This window comes from Nomascus leucogenys, chromosome 16, assembly GCF_006542625.1.
Source record: "Nomascus leucogenys isolate Asia chromosome 16, Asia_NLE_v1, whole genome shotgun sequence".
Taxonomy (NCBI): Eukaryota; Metazoa; Chordata; class Mammalia; order Primates; family Hylobatidae; genus Nomascus; species Nomascus leucogenys.
The window spans coordinates 49,682,186-49,702,246 of NC_044396.1; the positions used below are offsets into that span (position 1 = coordinate 49,682,186).

The 20,061-nt window shown below is 39.1% G+C and overlaps 1 protein-coding gene across 1 annotated transcript in view; it reads left to right on the plus strand.

Moving 5' to 3' along the window:
- The window catches only part of CLVS1 (clavesin 1), a 216,491-nt gene that overhangs the window by 19,349 nt on the left and 177,081 nt on the right, over positions 1-20,061 (plus strand). The window lies entirely within an intron of this gene.

Here is a 20,061-nt window from a genome sequence, read left to right on the forward strand (position 1 = left end):
AGGATGAGTTAAGTTAGGGTAATTTGCTAGAGAGGAAAGAAAGTTGATAAACAATTTGATTAGAGTCATTGTAAGGAGGCCAATGATCCAGGAAGTTCTTTCTCCCCAGAATACAGAGCAAGGGCCAAAAGGTTGGATTGAAGATGAAGAAGTATGAGCCAGGACCTCAGACTCAGGGTTGTAAAGGTGTGGGATAGGGCAAAATTTAAGGGGGCACCAAGAAACTCACTAATTAAATAAATAATATTGTAATAAAATATTTTAAAAACTCGCAATGCAAAAAAATTCTTGATGAACAAAATATCCAAATTTTATTTATTTACTTTGTAAAGAAAGCATGCTTACATTTGCCTTTTATTGCTAGTTTTTTTTATTTTGATAGATTTAGGGGGTACAAGTGCAGTTTTGTTACATGGTTATGTTGTTTAGTAGTGAATTCTGGGCTTTTAGTGTAACCACCCCTTGAATGGTGTACATTGCACCCAATAGGTAATTTCTTGCCTCTCCTCTCCCTCCCAGCCTCCCACCTTATGGAGTCTCCAATGTCTATTATTCCACATTCTATGTCCATGTGTATATATTATTTAGCTCCCATTTATAAGAGATCATGTAATATTTGACTTTCTGTTTCTAAAATAACCAATTTTTAAAGAAGGCAGGATCAGTATTATTGATTTCCCTTTGGCTTCAGGCTCCAACTTGGCTCAGAGCAGCACTGTTCAGACCAATCAGATTTCTCGGGGGAAGAACCTTAAGTCAACTGCTGGTCAATTATAGTACAGTACATAATACTGCACATATATAGACTCTTCAGCTGCGTAGTTTTTATGGTTCTCAAGCATTTCCATGTACGTTTTCTTATTTAATGCTCATAACCATTTGGCAGTTTCAGTATCACTAAGTTACTAATGACATAAAAATAGTTTCAGAAGGAGAAGACACTTTCTAGTCAAGAAGCAATATGACTCATCAATGGGAAAACTTGGCTCAGACTCAGAGCTTCCAATTCCAAGCTCATCCCAAAGGCATCTGAAGCCAGTCACTCAGCCCCTGAGTGGTTAGATGTTTCAAAATATCCATGGAGCTTCTGAAAGACTGCAAGTGGGTTTCTTGGCGGAGAATAAGCATGTGCATGCGCGCCATGAGTCACGGTGGAGGGGATCCGCGGTCTGGGCGTAGTGCTTCTTAGAAAGAGCACAGTCAGCAGGGGAAGCTGCTCAATGTTATCCGGTAGAACCGTATTAAGCACCATGAAATGCTTAGCATCCCCTCTCCCGGGCATTGTGATAACCCAGAAGACCTCCATATTTCCAGCACCCTTAGGGGAGCTGGGGCCCACCTGGAGAGCCCCCGATGGGGACTGTCTAGAAACATCTTAATATCAGCATCAATAACTACCAGTTGTTAGGTGCTTTTGTGCCAAGTGTTTTGTATACACTATTTCTAAGGCCTGCTATAGTCCCACAAGGATCTATGATTGTACGTGGGTACTATGTATCAGTGATGGAATTATTCCCTAGTCTGTCTGCACATAAGGACTATGCTTTCCCACTAAGTCCTACTAATGATCTCATTCCGACCCTGCACTCAGTTTCCAAAGTCTCTTTCAATCAAAAGCTGAATCATTGGTATGCTGTTAAGCGGCAAGGTAGCCCCAGGGTCCAAATTCAAGTTTGTTTGTTTCTACATTCTTTCTTCAACTCCCTCTCCCAGCCAAGAGATAGAGGGTGGCTCAATGTAAACAACGAAGCCGTTCTGTGTATATTTGAATGGGACTCAGGCAGTGAGGCGTGTGCATTAGAAGTTGGGTGCACCAGAAGTTGAGATGATTCTGAAGGCTCAACATCCAGGGTCTATTCAGTCCTCGATGTGAGTGGGAAGAAAGAAAGTGGACAGGGACTTGTTGGTTCAGTTTGAAAGTAAAAGGGGTGCTGACCAATTGACAAGGCTTGTTAAGGTTTAATGGAATGAATCCGAGTCTCCTTCATTCCTTCATGCACTCTATAATACATATACTAAATGGTTACAGTCATCTGGCCTTGTGTGTTTCCTGAAGGTTCCAAGGTTGCATTCCTGTTCTGAACTCATGGTCTCAGAATGACATCTCACAGCAGTTCTCTCACCTCCAAACCCCTCAGGCATTAAATGATGGAAAAATGAATGTTACTAGGATATTTGACCTTCTTTCCTTCACAATTGTGAACAGGAAGACACTGTCATATTTACTTTCTAATGTAGAAAAACACCCCAAATCTGTCTGTTCTTAGAGGACAGGTGCTTTTCCACTTGTCCTTGTTTCTGGGAAGGTGTTCAGCTGTTTCTTGTCCCCTCACACCTTGCAGTAATTTATTTGATGGATACGCTGAAGATAGCAGCTTCTTCAAATGTCACCAGTCACTGCTGACCTGTGGTAGTCTCTAAAGGGCTAACATTGCAAAAGCCCCCACAGCTCTGTGGTGTGATTTGGCAGTGGGAGATGAGCATTAAGCAGGTTCCTTCTTCTGATTAAAACCCTGAGGCCGTAGGTGGGATATAACTCTTCAAACTATAAATAAGCCCACTGATTGAGGTTTGCCTTTGGCTTTTGCAAGAGTGTTAAAGAGCTTTTTACAAGTAGCAGGAAGTCTGTGCCTCATTCAGTTTGATTGTGCTCAGTTATAAGAACTTGTAGCATGAAAGGAGAAGATTTCTAATGTATCCATGGTGAATATTGGGAACGAAAGAAGGGAGGAGGCAAGCCAGGGAGATGTTAGGCTTCTCACCAGGGTCATGAGGTAACCCTGCCCCCAAAGCCTATTAAGAGAAATGCAAGAAAAGGTTTAACTGTCTGCCCTTTCCACCAAAACATTTCCTGAATCTTTCTGGTGATGATCAACTTTTCTTCTGAGTTTGAGAATGAGTAAACATAAACTGAAGAGGACAGTTATTACAACCATAAAAGCAACAATATTGAGTGCTTACTAAGGCAGTAATGCTCTTACGTAAGCACTACTAATAGCCATATTTTGCAGATGATGAAATTGAGGCTCAGAGAGGTTAGGTGATCAGTCCAAGGTCACACAGCTGGCAAGTGGCTAAACCTGGCAAGATCTCAGACCTAATTTCTCAGTTAAAACACTATGCTGCACAGCTTATCACTTATCACTGGAACTCATTCACCAAATTTGGGGGCTGCAAAATCAGACATTAACAACAGGTCTCCATGAGCTATCAGTAAGCAAGCCTTCACCTGTCACTTGAGGTCTCAAAATACTTTGAAAGGACCTCATAGCCCAAAAGACAAATCCTGTTGCCACATACTTCAATCTCACAGAAACCTAGCCAACCAAATGTTCAAAATCCTTACCCAATGTCTGCCCTAATTATTTGACAATAGGAACAGTGATGACAAAAACAACTTCGATTTTTCTTTTAATTCCAGCCCAGCAAAGGACACTGGATATTTCTTGAAATGTTTTACAGAATTTGGTCCTAATCTAAGCCTGATTTAAGATAGTGATTGAAGGCATCATTTCTGCCTTGCGTTGAAATGAGTGTTCATATAGAGACTTTTTGTTGGCAAACAGAATCCGAGCTCAGCTGCTACCAGTGTTGTGACCTTGGCAAGATTTGTACTCCTTTTACCCTTGTTTTTCTCCTTTGTTTGGTAATAATATGTATTCTGTAGAACTGTGAGGATGAAATGAGGTACTAGAGAAGAAGAGGTCAGACAGGCAGATAGTCATTTCCTTTTTTCCATAAGTGAGGTGGTTTTCCTATTTTGACATAATCCAGAGCCTAAAATGCTCAAGATATGATTTCTCATTCAGTGTAAAGAGCTGATAAAATACAATACATCTCTGCTGTGTGCTTCTAAAAAGCTGTTGATTGATGAGGGATGAAGTTGGGAGATTTTATAATGTGCCTTGATTCCGGCTTCCTCGACCCACTGCATGTGTGTATGGTGTGCCATGTGTGTCAGCCAAATAGTTCTTTGAATATTTCTTTTATTCTCCTTTCTCCCTCTAACAATCTCCTTGTCAGATATACTCCACCACTCACTCTCTAATTCCACTTCATCCAGGGCTCAGCTGCTTTCTGCCCACCATCAACGTGCCCTTACAATTGCACTCAGGACCTTACAAACTTGTCTGTTAGAAGCCATCTTTCCCACAGATTGGATGGGAGAGCAGTGGGGTCTCGGCTCAGAGATAACACAACAGTGTACATCCCTGTGTGCCTGGCTGGCTGCCCACCAGGAAGATGTCAGCCATTACAGGGCTCCGACAATGTCGTTACAAAGGCAGGGTGGGCTTGCAGGGAGGGGGCTGTACTGACCTGGAGAACAAGGTTTTATTGACAGCATATCTTTCCAGGCCAGCTGCTCCTCTGAAATTCTCACTTATAAACTCAGAAGTTAAAAAGACATAACATTCATTAGCAAATAGAAAAAAAGATCTCCTCTGATGGCTAGAAATCCAAGGGCCTAAGAATAACTTCCTCCTTCTCAGAGCAAGTCCCAGTGAAGGCAGCCAATGCTAAGCTCACTCGATTAGTTGATTTGAAATTGTGCTGCAATCTGGGAGCATGACCTGTGTTTGCTCTTCCAAAGGTCAGTGTCAGTAAAAGAGGGCATGTAGAAAGGGCATTTTAAAAACACGATGTTGCCTCTATGCTACATTCATTGTTGGATTTTCTAATAAGCATAGCTGGCTTCCTGAATGAATGCATTGCAAGTTATGAGGCCTTTTCCTGCACTGAAGCTCTTCTGGGCTATTCATTGCTTCCCCCATTTCTCAACAAGCCAAGAAAGCAAGTTTTGTCCCCTTCATAAAGAAGATACTGTAGAGCCAAGAAGGAAAGCCCCTGGCACAAGCCCAAACTCCAACCCCCAATTCCTGTGCCCAGAGCCTCACCTTTATAACCACCTGCCAGCTCCCCTGCCCTTTCGATATGGTTCCCAGATAATCACTCAGAGCAGTGATATACAGAACCTTAAACAGCCACTGGGAATGATTAAGTGCCCATGCTTCGCTCCGGTTGTAAATCAAGTTCCAAAGCCATTTATTGTGAGTGTTCTATAAAGCAGTAGAAGTTATTGCCACTATGCTGCAAAATATAACGTCAGACAAGAAAATAAAGATAGGGTAAATTTTGTTGTGAAGGTTTTAAAGTGATGTGTTGTTTTTTTCTTTGCACATTCTTTGTTTCTCACCATTTTTCTCTTCTCTTTGCTTGTATTTCTTCCCTATCTCCAATATTCCCTGATAAGTATCTCTAAATCTAATTTGAAATATGGCATTCCCATAAATAACAGCAGTGCCTTTCTGGATTACAGAGTGTTAATGTTAATAATGCTTCCAGGCATTGAGCACCTCCCTGAGCACGTGGTTTCATTTAATCCTCACAACAATTTATGAAGGAGATGTTGTTATTTTCATTTTAAATAGAGGGTACTTAATCTTGACAAAATCGCAAAGCTCGTTAGTGCTTTGATCTCTCTCTCCTTCTTCATGCTGCCTAATTATGTTTGGGGCCTGCTGTCAGGGATTGTGCCACTTAATCTCTGATGACTCACAATTTGTTGCAAAGTTCTTACTAAAGAATCTTTATGGCTTCCTAATAAAATTGGTTCAGTTTCTTTGCCATACATTTTGGCACATAAAACCTTAATCATTCAGCATTACTTTTCTTATCCAAAGGACATCTTTCACTTGAGTCAAATGATTCTCCCGACTCCCCCTCCTGCTCCTCCTGCATCACAGCTCTTCCCACCTTCGCGTATACAGTTCCTCCCATTCAGTCTTCATTCTTATAATGTGGCGAATATGGCCCTACATGAGAAGAGGCCTCAAACCCAGCGGGGAAGCTGGGACCTCAGAGGAATCATCCTGCAGGTCTTCTCTAGCTTTAAGGAGAAGTAAGAGTGAGCAGGTGAACGGAAGGGAGTGTGAGGGAGGCTGCTTGAGACAAAAGGGCACACCATGTAAGGGTCTTGGAAGAAAGAGCTTGCCAAGCTGGGGAAACCTCAGTTGGTTCCAGTGAGCACAGAAAATAAGGGCCCACATGGTGACAGTTGAGGCTGAGGAGGTGGGCTGAGGCTGGGAATGGAGGAATTTGGGCTTTATCCTAAGGACAAATCAAGTTCTGCTCATCTTTCCAAGCTCGTATTCACACAAAGGATTGGAATAGATATGAGCATGCCAGTCATTTAGGAAAGAACACAGGAGGGATCAATGCTGCCTCAGCCATGGCAAGGGATGCTCCTCTTTACCTTACACTTTCTCATGCTTCCTGGAAGCTCCTGGAGACAGGGAACTGTGTCTTTTCTCCTTGGTATCCATGAGTACAGTGCAGGGGGTAGTGGTATCCTGTTGGCTGCCTGACTTGTGGGGAGAAATCTGAAACAATGAAAAGCCCAAACCAGGGAGACTCTTTCTAGACTCTTCCCAAAAACAGCATTCCTGCTGAGTTGACTGGAGTTGTGTGCAATTGAACTTGAGAATGAGGGAGGAAGAGACTAGGATGCTCCTGCCTAGCCCTTGCCTACTGATCCACAGCATGGCCTAATGGAGAGAGAGACCACGTCGTCGAGGCAGCAGTGGGAGCGAGGGCACCACCTGGGAGTCATGGGCTCTGCAGGGGCTGTGTCCGCTATGTGACTTGAGCTCCGGGTGCCAACTTCCTCTTCTGTTAGTAAGGATGTGCAAGCAGATGACTCATCACTTTCTCTCAACTCACAAATTTTATGGTCTTTGTGTGTCATTGTGCACAAGATGGAGTTAAGAAGGCTTCGACGTTACAGAAATCTCCACTGTTCAGGATGCTGCTTTCCATGGAGAGCTTGGGGAAGGGAAGCTTTGTGAATGGCTTTTTTGTACTCAGTGTCTCCTTTCCCTGACAGGTTTGTGTAGATTCTGGTGAATCTCATGAGTTTCTGAGGAGTTAGTCCGTCCTATAATTTTATAGCATGCATCTTGATTAGTATATCACACCACCATGGGTAGCGTATTTCAGTTCGATATTTAATCTCTAAAGTTTTCTGAAATAGTACTGTAATGCCTCGTTTACTTTATATCTTTGTAAGAGAAGAGGGCATTCCAGAGAAATTAAATTTCCAAGTAGTTGAGGTCTACATTTTAAAGGCCAATTTTAAAATTTTATTTTATTTAGGGCTGGTTCAAAACACATAAGCATACAAAGGAACTTAAGAACTTGAAAAAGCAAAAATAAAATAAAATAAAAAAGAGGAAGCTAATCTTGGAATGTATTCTGTACTCTCTTCCCTTGTTAAATTAATACTTTCTTGACGCATGGTCACTACAGTGAATTTAAATGATTATACCCCGGGCTGTGAACCAACCATCCTGATGAAGATTTTTAGAGAATTATGAAGAGCTCTGTTCCCAGCTACATGACCCATGCTGCCATGTTTTATAAGTCTTTCTAATATCTTTGTTGTTGTTGTTGTTGTTACTTCTTTCTCCTTTCAGCTGTCAATTCAAGTTGCTGTTAATGAGCCCGCTTTGAAAACTCTCTTCCTAATTTTCTGTAGATTAGAAAGCCAGAAAACTGAGCTTGTTGAATTATGTGTTATAGGTGAGAACCTATGGGGAATCCCAATAAATAAAGTAAATGATCTGTAGCAGTGCATGAATTTTATAACATCTCATCGGTATGCTTGGAAATGTAGTTCTGCCCGATGGACCAGCAGGCAAGCATGAAGTATCTTCCACTGCAACATCTGTTTGCAGCTGTACAAAATGGAAAACGTAGGCAGTTTTTCTTCCAAGGTTTCTCCAACCTTGGATTCATGTACTATGTCCATCTCTGATATTTGTACTTTTCTTCTCTCTAATATTCTCCCTAACCTAACGGAAAGCAACTTGTTATCTTCATTTGAACTTGAACTAAAACCCATTTTTACCAAAGTGGTGTCTGTCCTTTGTATTTTCATTTTTAGACTTTTCGAGCTATTAAAGATAAGGCTTTGTCTTTGAGCAAGGATGTATTGGGGAGGGGGAGAGATAAAATAGCCTATCTTTCCGTTTATCTTTTAGTACCTTCCTTGTCTTCCTTCCATACTTACTCTAAGGTAGTGAAAATCCAAATAGCATTGCCACCGGGCCCATTCCCTTTGGTGCCCTCATCTGAGCTACCTCCTGCTTATTTTCAGGGTGGTCATCGTGATATACATGACTGTGATCTTGCTACCATGGCCACAGTTTTCGTATTTATAGATTTACACTTACACTGCTTTGGTCCCTCCAGTACCCAGATACAGAGAGGGACAAGGGCAGGGACATTGACAAGGGCCACCAGCTCTACAACACCATAGTGGGGGAGGGAAACATGGGTCATACTTTCTTCCCTCAACTCTGCAGTGGTCTACGTGGTTGAAGCTGTTGAATAAGTGGCACCCCTTAACCTGGTTTATTCTTTTTTTATACATATACTTTAAGTTCTGGGATACATGTGCAGAAAGTGCAGATTTGTTACATAGGTATATATGTGCCATGATGGTTTGCTGCACCCATCAACCCATCATCTACATTAGGTATTTCTCCTAATGCTATCCCTCCCTTAGCCCCCAACTCCCCAACAGGCCCTGGTGTGTGATGGTCCCCTCCCTGTGTCCATGTGTTGTCATTGTTCAACTCCCACTTATGGGTGAGAACATGCATGTTTGGTTTTCTGTTCCTGTGTTAGTTTGGTAAGAATGATGGTTTCCAGCTTCATTCATGTCCCTCCAAAGGGCATGAACTCATCCTTTTTTATGGCTGCATAGTATTCTATGGTGTCTATGTGCCACATTTTCTTTATCCAGTCTATCTATTCCACCCAGCAATCCCATTATTGGGTATATACCCAAAGGATTATAAATCATTCTACTATAAAGACATATGCACACGTATGTTTATTGCAGCACTATTCACAACAGCAAAAACTGGGAACCAACCCAAACACCTGGTTTATTTCTTAACCCAAGGATACTGACCTTTGCTCTACAATTGGCTACTGCGAATACATGAATCTTTTGAAATGTAGACACATGTATTTGGTGGAGGAGAATATACCCAGCTTCTATCAGATTCTTAAGAGCTTCACAACCCAAATAAATTTAAGAATCACCATATTATATTCTCCTTCTACTTGTTAACTCAAGAGTATAATTCTGTGGTGTACTGGGGAGGCAAATATCCTATTGGGATAGTATTACAGAATGACCTTCAAATGAATTGATTGCTCTATCCTAACTATGAAGTGTTGCATGATTGTAAGACTAAGCATTCTCATAGAAGAAAATAATGAAAATAAAGAAAGTGTAAGGACATTAAAAATTATCTCATCACTTAGAACCACAGTTTACACTGAGAATTAAGATATATTTTGCTCTCTCACACATACACATACAATTGAGCATCCACTGTGTATAGCTTTCTGAATCTAGATGGGACAGCGCTGTGATGAGTGCTCAGGCGCTGTGGCTAGATTGTCTGGGTGTGAGTCAGGGCTCCATCACTTTTCCATTGCCTGAGCCTAGACAAGTTAATTTAAACACTCTGTGAGTCAATTTTCTCACCTATAAAATAAAGATAATAGTATCTACCTCTAAGGGTTATATTGAGAATTAAAGGAGAATCACAAGTAAAGGTCCATAAAAATGTCTGGCCCCTCATTAGCACTCAATAAAGGTCAACTATTTTTATTATTCTGCTCTTTTTCACTTAAAATTATATCGTGGTCACTTTATTAGGTTACTAAATATTGTCTTAGTTCACTTGTGTGCTACTATAACAAAATATCTGGGGCTGGGTAATTTATAAACAACAGAAATTTATTTCTCAGAGTTCTGGAGCGTGGGAAGCCTAAGATCAAGGGGCTGACAAGTTACGTTGTCTGGTGAGGGTTATTCTCTGCTTCCAAGATGGCGTCTTGTTGCTGCTGCTTCCAGAGGGCAGGAATGTTGTGTCCTCACATGGCAGAAAGCAGATAGGCAAGTGAGTCAAATGCTGGGGGAAGCCACTTTTACAATGACCTTACTCCCTTTCCTGAGAGGAGGAGTCCTCATGATAGTTTAAAATTCAATCCTGGACATAAGGCTATTTCCAATTTTTCACCAATATAAATGTCTTTATATCTGAATATTCTCCCACGTCTTCAATTTTTATCTCCTAGGATTAATTCCGAGAAGTGGAATTAATGAGCAGTAAAAATGTTTAGGGCTCTTGGTCCATGCAGTTTTACAGAAATGTTGTTCCATCTCTATTTCCACCAGCAGTCTATGAGAGCACCCATTTCTCCTTAGCACTGCTGTTGGTCTGAACAAGTTTTATTTTTTTCTTCACTTCTCCACTTTCCCTTCTGGTTTAGAAGTTATCTATTTCTATATTTTACATGTTATTTCCAAAATGTTAATATAGATGCTTAGCAGTATATTTTGCTTAAAATGTCCAAAATCAGTCAATTTCTCTATTCTCATCCAGAATAAAAATGCTTCAGCTCGACTCTGAACCCTTCTATCTTTGAAATCACTGCTTGCTGTCTATTGTGACCGTTGTATCATGTATTCAACACCATGGTTACTATTATTGTTTGTTATTACTTGCAATCAAAGCCTGTGCAAATTTATCAAGGTGTTTTACCAATGTCTTTGCTCACTATGAAGCCTTGCACCCGACTCCCCTTTGTGGGTTCATTTCCCTTCCTACTGAAGTAAGGGACTGTAGCTAGTAAACTCTCTTAACAACCTGTGTATGCTTGAAAATGTCATTTCTCCTTTTTGCTTAAATTATGTCAGTGTGTATTTAGTTATAAATTAAAATTATTTTCCTTGAACTCTCTGAAGATGTTAATTAATTGCATTCTGGTTGCTTTAAAAAGTGTGTTGTCAGTCTAATTGCTGTTTCTTCATAGTAATCTGGTTTTTCTCTCTGGTGGCTTTAAATTTTTCACTTTGTGGTGTTCTGTAGTTGTGTTAAGATGTTTTTAATATCATTGTTTTTTAATCCTGCCTGACACTTGATATACTTTGTTTCACTCATTTTATTTATTCTTTCAACAAATATTTATTGAACACATACTGCATGCCAGATGTTTCCTAGATACCAGGAATACAGAGCTGAACAAGGAAGTTCTGTTTTCAAGGACCTGAAGTACTCATGGAAGAGTTTATAGTCATATGCTCAGATTTTCAATCTCAGGACTCATGCATTTCTGTAGTTCTAGAAAATTATCTTTTATCTCTTTATTGCCTCCCTTGTATTATTTTTATTATCTTCATATGAAATTCCCATTTGTCTGTTGCCAGAACTTCTCATTCTATTTTAAAGACTTTTAACTTTTCTTTCATATTTTCTAAGTTTTTGTCTTCCTGTACAGCATTTGGGAAAACCTCTACATCTCCTCTTCATTCGCTCCTAGTTCTGCACTCCAGTTCCCTAATTTTCTTTTAAGCCACATCTGGTCCTTTTTGTTTGTTTGTTTGTTTTAAGAGATGATGGGGGTCTTGCTATGTTGCTTAGGCTGGTCTTGAAGCCCTGGGCTCTGAAGAGCCTTCTGCTTTGGCCTCCTAAGGAGGTAGAATTACAGGCATGAGTACCTGTACCTGACCTAAGTCTCATCTATTTTTAATTCAGTGTCTATAGTTTTTATTCTTATAATTTCTATTTGAATATTTTAAATCTATTTTTTCATAATGCTCTATTTTTATCTAAAATATTCTATTTTTTATCTTTGAATATTTTAAACATACATATTTTAAATTTTCTTCCAGATTATTCAATTAGCTATAGTCCTGGATGTAATTTCTCTATCTCTTTTGGTTATTGACTCTACCATGGCATTGAATTTTGTCATGTTGTTTGTGGTTTTTGTCATGCGCTCATTGTGGTGGAAATGATCTTCTACAGAGTCTCTAAGTGAGTCCTCTGCTGTTAGAGCAGCCCTATTACCTTTCTGTGGCCTCACTAATTCTGTACCCATTTTTATATTGCTTCCTTATGCAAGAATTTCTATACCAGATATTGGGTATTGCACCAATTAGGGGAGGTTAAGGATTCATTTTTGGTTTTGGCTCCTTATTTCCCCCCATGGACCTCAATGAAAGCCCCATTCTGTGTCATGCCCAAAGACAGGAAGGCAATGTTCTCTTCACTCCTGTTACAACTAGGGTTCCTCACTTCCAGTTGCTTATTTTATGTGGGGAGACCAGTTTTAGTTTCAGTCCCGAGGCCTTGACTTCCATCTCATCACTATGGAAGTGTTAAAGCCCTAACTCCTGAGAGGTAGATCTAGTTAATTTGCTCCATAAGGCTTCAAGACCCTCATTCCTCTGATGAGTCCTGCTTATTTGTGACTCCTGGAGATTTCTTAGTTTTGACTCCAGTTATAAATTGACACTTTTAAATGTATATTTATTCCACATTTCTGTTTGGTTGGGGAAAGGTTAATGCTTTATGGCATTAGCTTATGCTGCCACCTTAAGCAGGATTTCTAATATAGAAAAATAAATGTATTTTTGCATATTTACCTTATATTTATTCACCTTATTTCTCTCATTTTCTTGAGTCTCAAACATACAATCATATCATCTGAAAGGTTGATAAATTTTTTCTCTATCTTAATAAAAAAGTTATGCCTTTAATTATTTTTGCATATAGTCTGTCATAAGCTGATAACAATGTGTCAAATTCTTCTAATGTAATTGCATTTTTATCAATCTCTCTGTAGGTTTGCTTCCTTAAGTACTATACTATTCTTTTATGTATCCAGCATTTATTATAGTTTCTATCCATATAAAATTATGCCATTTATCCTTCTAATGATTCTGACTTATCAGATATTAACATTCTGTCTCTACATACAGCTCTTTTTTGTAGAGTTATCTGCTCTGCCTTTGATCACCTTAATTGTTTCAAGCTTTTCTGTATTTTGTTTTATACACATTTCTTGTAAGTTATAATTGTTGTGGATGATGTTACTGTTTAAAGATTTTTTTCTTTTAGCTATTTATGTGCTTTTTGTTTGTTCATTTTTGCTGTATACATTTTATTTTTATTTGCTATTTTTCTGGCAATATTCTAAAAGATAAGTTTTTTTTAAAAAAAGATAAGTTTTGTGCTTTCAACGACAATACTGGTTAACTTAGATTTTTCAAAGACAATCCTAGATCTGTACTAAATTAACTCTTACAGTAAATACAAAATTAGTAGTTTTAAAACCATTTGCCTTAGTTCATTTGGGTTTCTATTACAAAATACCATAAACTAGCATCTAAACAACAGAAATGTATTTCTCACAGTTCTGGAGGCTGGGAAGTCCAAGATCAAGGTACTAACAGATTCAGTGTCTGGTGAGGGCCTGTCTCCTGGTTCATAGATGGTACTTTCTAACTGTGTCCTTACATGGTAGTAGGAGAAAACAAGCTCTCTAGGGCCTCTTTTATAAGGGCACTGATTGCCCTAGAGCCCTCATGAGCTAATCTCTTTCCAAAGCCTCCACCTTCTAATTCCATCACCTTGGGGGTTAGAATTTCAACTTTTGAATTTGGGGGTTGGGGAACACAAACCTCAGACGATCTCTTGTGGAAGATAAGAAGTGTGATACTCTTTCCCTTTACACTAGTTTTTCCTTTACTTACTCTGTGTTATGGATGCCATCATTTGTTTTCTATTAACTTAAAAATAAAAGTGATCTTTTCATTCACTTAAAAAAAACTATTGTAATTAATTTTATAACCATTTAAAACATGCTTAAAACAAACATTTAAACCCATCTCTGCAACTTATTCATTTTTCTGCTCAATGTCTGTTTTTCCACCAAGGTTTTCCCATTCTGGAAATGCTTGATGTGTTTTTCATTGTCCCAGTATAGATTTTTCAGTGGCTTATTCAGGAAGCTTGCCTTGGCAGGAGAATTCTGCGTGCTTCAGTAGCTGAGGACCTGTTTGTGTTGTTTCCCCACGTGAAGGGTGAGCTGATGGGGCACAGGCTCTCAGGCTTTATCCACAGAAGTTCTGTGGTGGTTTGCTAGCTTGCCTCCCAGCACTTTCACTTGCTGAGGAGTCTGAGAACAACCTGATTTTGATGTGGATTTTTTTTTCTGGGTGACCTGATTTTTTTTTCTTCTGGATGCCTATAAGATTGTCTCCTACTCTTCTTCTTCCTCGTTTTCTTTTCAGATCCTGAAAAATTCCCACTGCATATGTGTGTGAATGGTTGTTATTCTGACATTTTGTTTTCTTGGAACATAATGCAAACTCTACATTCTCTACCTAGAGCATTTCTTTCTTTCAGGCAACATTTCCCATATTGCTTCGGCTTATGACTCTCTTGTTACTCTTGTTCAGCAGTAGTGCTATACAGGTCTATGCAGTTCCTCCTACCAGGGTGACCCTCTTCACATCAGCTTCTTAAAGTTCCAGAGATGCCATATCCTCTGGGATTATTTTTAAAATGACAAATTAGAAAATTTTATTTTATTTTCAAATATTTTCTCTTGTTTCTTATAAGAAATCTACTTTAGAGGGAGAAATATCTTCAATCCTCTCTCCTTCAAGTTTTTGCTCTGCTGTCATATTCTCAATGAGACTTACGTTGACCACTCAAGTTAGCATTGCAATCCCTCTTCCTACTTGTACTCCAGATTTCCCTGATTCTATTTTTTCTTTTCCATACATCTATCAGTTTCTAAAACATTGTATATTTAGTTGTTTGTTTAACCTATTTTTTTATGGTTGTCTTTATTTCACCTGTACCCTAGTTCCACTAGAATATAAATTCCCAGAAGGAGAATAGAGATCTTCGTATGTTCTGTTTCCTGATATAGCCAAGTACCCTAAACATCCCCTGACACAGAGTAGGTGCTCATTAAATATGTATTGGATGAATGACTAAGTTCTTCAGTGTGAGTAAATATGCAGGGATTTATTTTCTGTTTGCCTATATTTACAGAAACAGATGTGTTCTTCTCGAATATTCATTACAGGCATGTAGAATGGAAATATGGTAGATCCCTTTGGAGACTGATGTGGATCCTTGGCAAGCTCTTTCAAGTCCTGATAGACGTAAGAAAGGAAAAGTGCACATTGACTATAAATTGGTGTCATCCTTCCAAAGATTCTGAGCCTCACATGAGGGATGAGAGATGGAATGACGAGTAACTAGAATCTCATCTCTCTCCTGCCCAACTGCCCCTGTGTGTTTGCTCTGGGTGCCTAGAGTTTGCTTAAGTAGTAAACCTTAGGGATTTCCAGTGCCGTCGGTGGTGTCAAAATTCTAGCAGCTCACCCGAAGAGGGTTTTACTCACTTTCTCTTTTTAAGTAATAAATATAGAGAAGTTTGTTGTTAACTGAAATGGAAAGATAGGGCAGCTCTTACTTTCTGGAAACAGGAATGGACTATTCATAGGTTAGAATGATTCTTCCCATCTTCCTCAGCCTACTCTTGCTCTTTTTGGAAGCAGTACTCTTCTCATCTCAATTAATCAGTTAATTAATAAGTTACTCCAAGAAAACTGAAGATTTCTGCTTCTTCTTCCTTTAACTAAAACACTTTTCAAGATTCAGTTTAAAAATCATCTTAAATATAGATATTCACCAGTCTTTCCAAACAAAATTGACTCTCCCTTACTTTGAACCTCCCAAATTTTACTGCTATGTCTCTTGTGGTACTCCGCAAAATCATCCTTAAATGTATCCTTAAGAAAGTGTGTGTGTTTTCTCTCTCCTAATACTTTATAGGCACCTAAGGAACACAAACTGTCTCAGCTATGCATTGCTACGTATTATTGCTTGCCTTTCCTATTTCTTGTGATTCTGTGTGTTGAGTAGGTGGCTTTTTCTGGAAGCCCACTCATGTGATGCGTTTATTTGGGAGCAGGAGAGTGTCATTTAAGTACTGAGCTCAGCTGGAATAGGTGGGATGGCCAGGCTTCTCTTTCAGCCCAGGTTTCTTTAGGATTGGGATTCTCAGGGCAGTTCTTCAAGAGAGCAAAAGCAGAAGATTTGAGGCCTCTTGAGGTCACAGCTCCTGCAGCATCACTCCTACTTCATCTTGTTGACCAAAGCCCATCACAAGACTTGTCCAGATGCAAGGGGTAAGGAAGTCCATTCCACCTCTTGAGGGAGGAATTGCAAAGTAACATTGCAGAGGAACATGTAGATTGAAAGAAATTGTTGAGTCTTTTATTGTTTCAAGATCTATCCTGTGCCCAAAATAATTCACACTTCTCTCATATTCAAAATATAGTCACATTCCACCAAAAGTCTCACCTCAATTTTCGGTGTCAAGCTCAAAGGCCATGTTTTGCATCAGATCCAGAAGTGGACAAGGCTTCTCTGGTGCAGTGTCATGAGAGCAGTAACTCTTTTTTTTTTTTTTTAACTTTTATTTTAAGTTCAGGGTTACAAGTGTAGCTTTGTTACATAGGTAAACTTGTGTCATGAGGGTTTGTTGTACAGATTATTTCATCACCCAGGTATTAAGCCTAGTACCCATTAGTCATTTTTCTGGCCCTCTCTCTCCTCCTGCACTCCACTCTCCAACAAGCCCTAGTGTGTGTTATTCCTTCTATGTGTCTATAAGCGCCCACTTATAAGTCAGAACATGCGGTATTTTGTTTTCTGTCCTTATATTAGTTTGCCAGGGATAATGACCTCCAGCTCTATCTGTGTCCCTGCAAAGGACATGATCTCATTCTTTTTTATGGATGCATAGTATTCCACAGTGTAAATGTACTACATTTTCTTCATCCAGTCTATCACTGATTGGCATTTAGGTTGATTCTATTTCTTTGTTATTCTGAATAGTGCTGCAATGAACATACATGTGCATGTTTCTTTATAATAAAATGATTTGTATTCCTTTGGGTATTAATGTGGTTTGGCACTGTGTCCCCACCCAAATCTTTACTTGAATTGTGCTCCCGTAATTCCCATGTATTATGGGAAGGGCCTGGTGGGAGATAATTTGAATCATGGGGGCGGTTTCCCCTATACTTTTCTCATGGTAGTGAATAAGTCTCATGAGATTGGATGGTTTTATCAGGGGTTACTGCTTTTGCATCCTTCTCATTTTCTCTTGCTGCCACTCTGGAAGAACTGCCTTTCACCTCCCACCATGATTCTGAGGCCTCCCCAGACATATGGAACTGTAAGTCCAATTAAACCTCCTTTTCTTCCCAGTCTTGGGTATGTCTTTATCAGCAGCATGAAAATGAACTAATACAGTAAATTGGTACCAGGAGTGGGGTGTTGCTAAAAAGATACCAAAAAATGTGGAAGTGACTTTGGAACTGAGTAACAGGCAGAGGTTGGAACAGTTTGGAGGGCTCAGAAGACTACAGGAAAATGTGGGAAAGTTTGGAACCTCCTAGAGATTTATTGAATGGCTTTGACAAAAATGTTGATAGTGATATGAACAATAAGTTCCAGGCTGAGGCAGTCTCAGATAGAGATGAGGAATGGGTATTGCTGGGTTGAATGGTATTTCTGCCTTTAGGTCTTTGAGAAATTGCCACACTGTCTTCCACAATAGATGAATTAATTTACACTCTTACCAACAGTGTATAAGCAGAGAACAGTAATTCTTGATCTAGAGATCTGTGTATTAAAATTTCAAGCCATCTGCCCATACACCCAACATACCATGGCACGGATAATTGCAATAGGAACTTCTGCTCAAAATAAGGAAGAACAGGAAGCACACAGCAGCTCCTAGCTCTCAACGATTTTGAAGTCCAGCTGGGCCATATTGCCTACTTTAGGGACAGAAAATGTTCTTTGACAGGAGCTTGCTTCTGCATTTTTGAAGTGGTTTCCTGGTTTCTTATTCTCCTTGGCAATTTGCTCTGCCCTCTGGGCTCCTGGTTCTCCCCTCTGAGACATCTTTTCTTTTCCTTAAGAAATAACCTATGTGTACACACACACACACACACACACACACACAGTAACTATGTGAGGATGTGAACGTGTTAGGTAACTTGATTGTGGTAATCATTTCACAATGTATATGTATATAAAATTATCATCTGTATACCTTTAATATGTACAACTTTATTTGTCAATTATACCTCAATAAGCTTTAAGAGAAATAACCTATGTTTGCAGCTGAGTAGTGTTCTATAGAACACTGAAGGCCCACAGGGCTCTTTGCATTTTGGACTAGCAGTCTATTTTGGTCTAAGCTATTAGTGTTTTTATCATTATGACACTCTTAAAAACATTGTGAGTTTCTTATGAGTCTTCTCATTGTTCATGCCATTCACCATAAGCCACATCTATTCTTGTTTTGAGATAGAATTCTCTGTATTTTAGGTGGATAGCTGCTGTGTGACAACACCTTGAGTTTCTCAGATGTTCTTTTATCTAGATGATAGCATCTACTCGGCACCATCTAAAACCTTTCTGAAGTTTTAACAAAGTCCAGCAACCATAGCTGTGATTTAATTTTTGTGTTAAGACCATCTCATATGTCGATAATTGTTTGCTAGCAGGAGAAAATGACTATATGAAAGAGTTTTATTTTCCAACCCAACAAATCCTGGCCTTATACCCCTCCTCTAAAGTATACTAACAAACTGGAGTTTCCTATTTATAGTTCATCTCACCCTGACATAATTTATCATACATAGAAAAACGTGCCAAATAATGCTTTCCACTTTCTGCTGATCCACAAGTTTATTAGATGCACTTTCCATGCTCTACATTATCTCAGAAAACACTCTTGCAAATGTACCACCACTTCATAATACGAGTTGCCTTTCCCCCGCCTTAGAGATTTCCCCAGCCCATAGAGATTTCTGTACTGCTCTTCCAGCTTTTACTAATAGTCTTTTCACTGCCTTTCAGCCTTCATTTGCAACACAGAACTAAAATCAACTTCATATGTTTTAAGTCTTTGTTACAACAAAGGTACCAATTTGGGTCTGTTGTGTACTTTTGAATAGCAAGCTACATCAAAACTTAGTGGCTTAAAATAACAGTGGTTTATTATTTCTCATGATTATGTGACTTGAGTGCCTGGTTCTTTCCTGATTTTTAGTGGGTTCACTCATTCAATTGCATTCAGGTGTAGGGTCAGCTGTTAGTTGAGCTTAGCTGCAAGACATGGAGAGCTTCAGGTAGTCTTTGATCTTGGTCTTCTATACAGAATAGTGGCCACAGAGTTCCAAGAGAGAGAAAGGGCAAAAGTTGTGAGGTCTCTTGAAGTGGACTCTGGAACCCACAGACTGCTTGTACCACATTCTATTTGTCAAAGAAAGCTGCATAATCAGCCTGGTTTAAAGAGGTGCAAGAAGCCTCTACCTCTGGGTAGGAGGTGCAGCATAACCACAGTGCAGAGGAAGATGTCACCTGAGATGGGAGGAATTTGTGACCATTAAACAATGTACCACAGAAACCACATCCTCTTAGTTTTTGTATTCTTTATGGCATGAAGCAGATCATCTAAAATAAATAAGTACTATAATTGATGTTTATTGAAGTGAAGGAGAACAAAAGAATAATTGAGGTCAATAATTCCAAATCTGATGTTCTATATGAAATAGACTTAACATTCAGATACTTTCAAAGGCATTTTCTTCTGATGATGTAGGAGGATTTCACTCCACATTATAAATGTAGCCAGAAAAATGCTGATTTTATCTTTTAATTCTTGAAAACTGTAAAAACATGGTTCAGTTCAGCTAAAGGATTTTCGATTTGACAACTCTCATGAATACAATATTCAGGCTATCATTAAGGGTGAGCTAAAGTAGATCTCTTTATGCTGGAAAATTCACACATATGAATACATCTGGCCATATGTGTCTGCATACATGAAACCATTAAGGAATGTAGACAGCATGAGAGAATTCAAAGTGAATCCTTTAGGAATAGGGCCAATTTTTTCTCTTTAGTGAAAAAAAAGCATTGTTTACATATATATTGCAATACATTTTTTCTTGAAGTAATCTAAATGATTTTAAATTCTAACAATTTAAAGTATCTTTGGTGTTGAGCATAAATACCTATCGATATTGACATATTAGTGTTCTAATTGTCATGATAATGCTCTGTTGTTTACAGAATCTTATTTGAT